The following is a 7,403-nucleotide window of genomic DNA, read 5'->3' as shown; positions in this document are numbered from 1 at the left end:
TATCCTAATAATTATTTTTCGTCGAGCGAGCGCGTGAAAAAAGATTTAGTACTGTGAACGGGGCTGCCTTCGCAGTTAGCAAATGTTTTTATTTTACCGCGTGGTATTCACAGAGGCATTCTGTTGTTCTAAAGCTCTGCTTTGTTTGAAAGCGACCGCTTTCAAATAACGCACACAAGAAAGAGAGAGCCTCGGGCGCAGACGGCTTCAGATCTCCTAGGCAGCTGTGTACGAAATCAAACGAAGTGCGTTACTAAGAGCTCTCGTGACACGGCTTGGAATCGTACTTTCTTTTGGGGGCATCACGCAAGGTATGACGTTTCTCCTTTTCATTCATTAACCTTCCGTGCATGTCAAATATGTACGTGCGACAAAGATACGAAGGGGATGGAAGACAGTGCTAGCGCGAAAGTTTAGGCACGCAAACGACAGTAAGTGAAAGAAGTAGATGGTAAAGAACTCAATGTCGGAGAATCGCCGTACGTCGTTTACTAGCCCGTGGATTTTTGCCTTCAAGACACCGGAGGAAGGACAGAACAGTTAATAATGTACCTCCTGCAAAGCTGGCGTGACAGATGCATTCACAAATTTGGAGTTATCTTTTCAGCCTAAATTTAGCTTAAAGCTAAACTAGGCGCCCCTGCGCAATGTATAGCAGAAGCGATAGCAACGGCTAACCTGTATTAGGGAAAAAAATGAATAAATAGACGTTTGACAGCATACCTTCTAACCCAAGGGTTCTGGACAATTCGAACAATCCTGCATTGCTTTCCTCGCTCAATAATCGTCTAGCGTATTTCTTCTCCATGAGAGCATTCCTATTTTGCGGCATGTAGGCACACATTAGAGGTGACATATACGTATACAGACATTCACGACATTTAAGATGTCGGTTTTCGACAACGTTAAAATGTTTCGGCAACAAATATTGTTAAATCCGTGGTGAAGTCAGTTAATAAACCTTCTAATAGGCATCGTCTTAGGTAACACTCATGAGTCAATGACTGCAGCTCTCTAAGCTAAATCTCGTGACTTACTCCAGTAATCTTGTGCATGTGCTCGTTTAAGATACAAGCAAAATACGTGAGTTGTAATTCGAAATTGTTGTTGTCTTCGAGTGTCGCTTCCTCGTACCAATAAGAGCCAGAACGGTTGCCTGTGACTAAATTATAATTGTCTTCGTAATCCTTTCCTATTTAATTCACGTTACACACATCTGAAGAAAGTTTATTGCTAATGCTCAGATTGTTGTGGACAAATTAGCATTTATTTCTTTTCCCGTTGCAGTGATACACAAGATATGCAAAGTGCAGTAGTCGCCGTAATAATGTGCAGCATTTTGGTTTGCCTAAACGTAGTTCAGTATTCAGAGAGTGATATAAAACTGGTAAGTTTTACTGGTGTCCTGTTCTACGAGTCTATACACTGTGTAAAATAAAACTTGACGTTTATGATTTCGCAAGTTGCACTACATAGATTGAATTGAGAATATTGGACTGAATGCTAAGCGAAGGCGTACTTAGATGGTATATCACTCAATCGCAGGCAATTAAGACGGGACTCGTTTAAACAGAGCCGTTCTAATGGCTCTGTTCATTCTGTCTCCTGGCCTCATGCACCTTAAACGCCTCATAAGGACCATTTGTGCAAAGAAAATGATCAAATACTACATTCTCGTGAGGAAGCGATCAGCCTGGAAAACAACCTCGTCTACTGACTCGTACGCAAAACAGACTAACGATCGAGATTATTTCAGTCTTCTTCATTGGCATTACTCAAGCACAAGGTAAAACAGCTCTACATTTTTATGCGAAGCAAAGGCTTCCTCTAATTGGCACTGGGTAGGCGTAAAAAAACGGACGGACGGACGGACAGGCAGACAGACAGACAGACCGACAGAGAGACGTCGAACGAGTCCCTCAGCCACCCTGATAGGCTTTGCAGAGCGAGTACAAGTTTTAATCAGCATGAAAATTTGCTGAATAACAAGACATGGATGTTTTCGGAAATTAACGCGTCCGGTACCTTCTATCTTCATCGTCAGCTTGAAAATGCACGCGTTCACTTTTTCTAGAAAGCGAATTTATTGCTGATTTCACACGGGTTTGGCGTGTCTTGTAACTGTATCTTGTAACCGCTTCCAGAAAATTCTGCAGTAGATCTAATGAGTCGGAATCGATATACTGCGAACACACACACACACGCACGCACGCACGCACACACACACACACACACACACACACACACACACACACACACACACACACACACACACACACACACACACACACACACACACACACACACATGCGCCCAGAATGACCGGCGCCGCGCGGCCGCGGAGGCAAGCGCCATTTGGTGGGGCTGCGAGGAACCGAGCGGTGCTCGTACTCTTCTGTGATTGGTTGAACAGACATCAGAGAACAGCCAGGCCGCAGCCCCCACGGTCACAACACCCGACGTGGTTCGCAAAGAAGAGCATCGTTTTTAAGAACGGCCGGTCAGGCGACTTGTGTATGCCGTATGGGAGATCGCAGGGAGGCCTTCGTCCTGCAGTGGACATAAAAATAGGCTGATGATGGTATGCCGTATAATTATGGTAATAAATGATACCTCTACATGCCGAAAACAGGTTGCAAAAAGTCAGCGACTGGGAATACAATCAAAATGGAGTGTAAATAAATGTAAACACCCGCAGAGGGTCCCATACTTGAATGCTAGTGCCATCTGCCGAGTATGCGCTAACGTACACTTGCGTGCGAGGTATTTGGGATCTGGATCTGAGGTAGTATCTGGGATCTGGGTATCCTGTAACCACTTCCAGAAGAAAATAAGAGATCAAAGAAGCACCGGCACATAAGGAAACAAGGTCAACGTAATTGCGCGTCATAAGAAACAAATACGACACAAATGAGGGAATTCTGAACATGAAAAATAGACAGAAAGAGACAGAATAGAGAATATCGTCAACGTTTAATCACTGAATCGTTTGAACCACCATGTACGCCGACCTTGTTAGTTGGCCACACTTAGTTGAACCTCTCTTTTATTAGCAAATGATTGTCATGCGACGCAGCTAGATAACGCGCCAAACGTGTCAGGGCGTTCGCTTCCATACCCGTCGCAGTGGCTTAGCGGCTATGGTGTTGCGCTGGTAAGCATGAGATCGCGCGATCAAATACCGGCAGCGGCGACCGCATTTCGATGGGGGTGAAATGAAAAAAGAAAAATCGCACCCGCCGTGGTTGCTCAGTTATTGGTAATGCTTTCTTTAATGTTCGTTGTAAGATGTCCCAATGAAAAAAGGGATCCCAACAGTCAATGAAGACGTGATCGACAGTCTCTGGTTTTTTACACAATATACAATCGGTGGTCCACGGCACATATATTCCCTTGTCGGCCAGCCAAGTCTTTACAGGCAAGGTATTTGTGTGGAGTTTGAAGAAGAATGATTTTACCGATGGTTTCACAGGCATTCTTTTGACCCTTTTGAGGACATCATCGCCTGAACCTCCATAGTATGCTAACCTATACATTGGAACTGGCATTAATGAGTCTATCATATCATGGTACAATTTCTTTCTTTTGACGGAACTTAAATATTCTAGCGAGAATCGAACACTAACCCACGTGGTATCAGATACTTAGACACAGGCAATAACGATATTCCATATGACCTTATTATGCTGCTGAGCCTCCATAGTATATGGTCCACAAGAATGTCGGTATGTCATGCTGATGTGAATGCCCATTCTGTGCGAGAAAACTTTATTGAAAGTGTCGTCTACATGCGTGAAGTGTACAAAGCCCAGAAAGAACCGCCCGATTGGTTGCCGCTGTTCGATGAGTTGGCTAAATTCAAGCGATTTTAATTTTAGAGAGTCAGCATAAGCTAAGCTGATTCTCTTTTCACAATGTATTCGCATGGCATTTCTGTAACGAGGAAATAAAGAAAAAAAAAAAAGCCGTGGTTGCTCAGTGGCTATGGTGTTGGGCTGCTGAGCATGAGGTCGCGGGATCAAATCTCGGCCACGGCGGCCGCATTTCGATGGGGGCGAAATGCGAAAACACCCGTGTACTTAGATTTAGGTGCACGTTAAAGAACCCCAGGTGGTCGAAATTTCCGGAGTCCTCCACTACGGCGTGCCTCATAATCAGAAAGTGGTTTTGGCGCGTAAAACCCGATAATTTAATTTAATTTTTTTTTTAAATCACCCGCGTCCCGTGCATTGTGGGCACTTTAAATATCCCCTGGTGGTCAAAATTTATCCGGAGTACCCCACTACGTCGTACCTCATAATGAAATCGTGGTTTTGGCCCGTAAAACGCCAAAATTCAATCCAATTGGCTTGCTCGATGAAAATTCGTTACAGAATGTAAGAGATGAGAAGTGTTTTTATTCTGCCTTTGTGGGCACGCGTCTTTGCCTATAATGGTTAGAGCATCAGTCTTCTGCGCTGAGAGAACCGGGTTCGAAACCGACAATCGGACATGTAACTTCTTTTATCTGTACCTATGTATACTTGGCGGCGCAATTTATGTGATTTCTAGCAGAGCGCCGTTCTGACGTCAGTGTGCACTTGCGTGGTTAATTAACGTTTAGATTGTACCTTTCAAAGGTTTAGATTATACCTTCAAGAGGCCGGAAGAGGCTGAGCAAGCTTCGCTTTATTATATCAAAATTTGTCTCACGCGGCCCAGAGTCCAATCGGTTCAAAGTCGTCCGAAGCAAGAGGCGTCGGACGTCGCACCGAGGACAGGCACAGAACAGGAGTTAGATGGTTTCCTCGCACCTACCATGAGTCGCACGTTGGACTACCGGTCATTTGAATGTGAGGCAAGAATAAGCGTTCGTAAAAGTCGCCTCAAGCCACAAGCGGTACAGCAATGTTGTTTTGCAGCCACCCTCAAGCCTAAAATACCGGGACCAAGGGCAGATTAGTCGCTGCCACAAAAAGCTATTTTGCGCACTACGGAAGCTTTTGGAAAGCATCCCCTAGAGGGCTTGCTCTGGTGCATCTGGTGTGCACGCATTGAGCACTGTGTATCTCTTCCTCTCATACCTTCGATGTATAAGGTTGCAAACCTACTTTTTCTCTCCTTGCCTTCTCCCCACCTTCGCTCACGTGATCTTTTGCAAATGTTCATATCTATGAATTGCTCTTTATATGCTGTAAGAAAAAGGTAATCAGAAATCGTTATCCGCTTTTCGTTTGGGTGTGTACACCTCGCATGTGCTATTTGGCAGGTCATGCTCATATTATCGTTAGTGGCGCAACCTAAGCGGGTGCAATTGGACTTTTATAGTTTCCCTTATTACTCCGATTTCAGGAGATTCTTCCGCTTTTAACTGGAAAACGTACACCATTCAATAACTGCTACAGAACCGGAGCTATTGTGAGTAAGAATTGTATGCATTTATGTTAGGTGGCCACTTAGGCAGAAAGTTCGAATACTACCTAGTCAAAATGTTTCTTGCTCCGTCAGTCTTCTGTGCCACCAATTAATACTGCCTACTACAATGACCATTTAATATTGAACCACACCAAGCAGAGGGATACGCAATACTTTGGCTACGTACAGTCTTGTGCCGGAACGTAAACACGTTGTATCTACATCGTAACAGTTAGGTCGCTTTTGTTCAGCTCATTTACCAGAACTTCTTGACCACTCCTTAAGGCGGTAATGTCATGTCTTCCAATTAATATTTCTTTTGTAACCTTAAATCTATATATTCAAAATAATCTGGCAAGAAACTTCTGTAGAAAACTAATAGCCGCATACATGGGGCGTTCTGCACGTCACAAGCACACGTCGTAACCTTTTGGAGTATTCGCACAGTGCGCTGCAGCTGCGTTTCGTTCGCTTGGGGTGAACTAGTGTCATGTTTAAATGAAAATCTTGTACAGAATCTTAAACCGCCACTAAACTAGTAGACAACCCGCCGTGGTTGCTCAGTGGCTATGGTGTTAGGCTGCTGAGCACGAGGTCGCGGGATCGAATCCCGGCCACGGCGGCCGCATTTCGATGGGGGCGAAATGCGAAAACACCCGTGTACTTAGATTTAGGTGCACGTTAAAGAACCCCAGGTGGTCAAAATTTCCGGAGTCCCCCACTACGGCGTGCCTCATAATCAGAAAGTGGTTTTGGCACGTAAAACCCCATATATTAAAAAAAAACTAGTAGACAATAAATGGGTAACTAAACCTTCTTCTTTATGGAAAGATGTATTTGAGAAAAAATAATGAGGGGTGTTCATTAGCGTGAGGCGCATATAAATGTTGCTTACTTGCATCGCAGAATTCCGCTTTGTGTAACCTGCCGCAGTTTCTTGCCCAACTAGCCTATATCAGCCTTCCTTGCTTGAAAAGGTAAATAATGTTTGTCTGCAGAACTGAGAAACATGATGTTTTCACTTGAGCCAATATTTGCAGACACGTCGTGAACGATTGTCGGTTTGGTAGGAGCGCCATACTCTCTCCATTTTGTGGCAATGCTTCCCCGCAATGCACCGCATAACCGCATTCACAACACTGAGCTCCCTCTCTCTCTCTCCCTCTATCTATCTATCTATCTATCTATCTATCTATCTATCTATCTATCTATCTATCTATCTATCTATCTATCTATCTATCTATCTATCTATCTATCTATCTATCTATCTATCTATCTATCTATCTATAGCTAACTGGACTCAGCCTGGTTAACCACCCAGCCTTTCCTCCCTCCATTCTCTCTCTCTCTTTCTGAACTCTACCTTCCAAATGGCACTTCATACTAATACCAACGGTATCTTGCACTTTTCACGGGTATGCCCTGGAGGTCGCTGCCAGCCGGGCCTTTTACTGAGGGCCTCGACATATCACCTTTCTTTCCTATCAATAAAATGCTTTCTCTCTCTCTCTCATAAAAAAAGAAAAAGGGACGGAGAGGTTGTTTCTTGTGGGAATGGTGGGGTGCTTTGTAAAAATTCTGTTTTTGCTTTCTATTTATTCAGGCGTGACCTGTGTTTTTCTTCTTTCTCTGAACAGTGCAGAAGTTTCATTGACTGCTGCGAAAATTACTCGTGTATTGATTTTACATGTTCATACGACTACACTACGCCACAACCAGGCGTTACGACTCCGACTATCTGGTGACTAGCCATCCAGAATTTTAAACAATAAAATCTAATAGAAAATTATTCGTTGTTGTTTATTCGCTCTTCGATTGTCGCCTAATATATTCAGTATAGTCACCGTCGAAATCTTTATTTTACATGGCTGCTTCCCGTCGAAGTGACAATGTAGTATAAGCCGGGGCAGTAACGGTGCTTTCTACTAAGTAACGTAGCGCTCAACAACCAAAACAGCACAAGGAGTTGACTGTTTCGGCAGAAATCTTCGTAGTGGAGCATGTTTCAT

At 43.9% G+C, this 7,403-nt stretch overlaps 1 long non-coding RNA gene across 1 annotated transcript; it reads left to right on the top strand.

The window, feature by feature from the left end:
* Positions 1-231: 231 nt before the first annotated feature.
* Positions 232-7,153, top strand: LOC142584316 (uncharacterized). Its single transcript, XR_012828757.1, has 4 exons — positions 232-311; positions 1,288-1,387; positions 5,332-5,397; positions 7,032-7,153. It is a non-coding gene; the product is annotated as an uncharacterized LOC142584316 (long non-coding RNA).
* Positions 7,154-7,403: the final 250 nt, after the last annotated feature.

Source organism: Dermacentor variabilis, chromosome 6 (genome assembly GCF_050947875.1).
Source record: "Dermacentor variabilis isolate Ectoservices chromosome 6, ASM5094787v1, whole genome shotgun sequence".
Taxonomy (NCBI): Eukaryota; Metazoa; Arthropoda; class Arachnida; order Ixodida; family Ixodidae; genus Dermacentor; species Dermacentor variabilis.
Note: the sequence above shows the minus strand (reverse complement) of the source record. Positions and strands in the feature narration are given on the sequence as shown.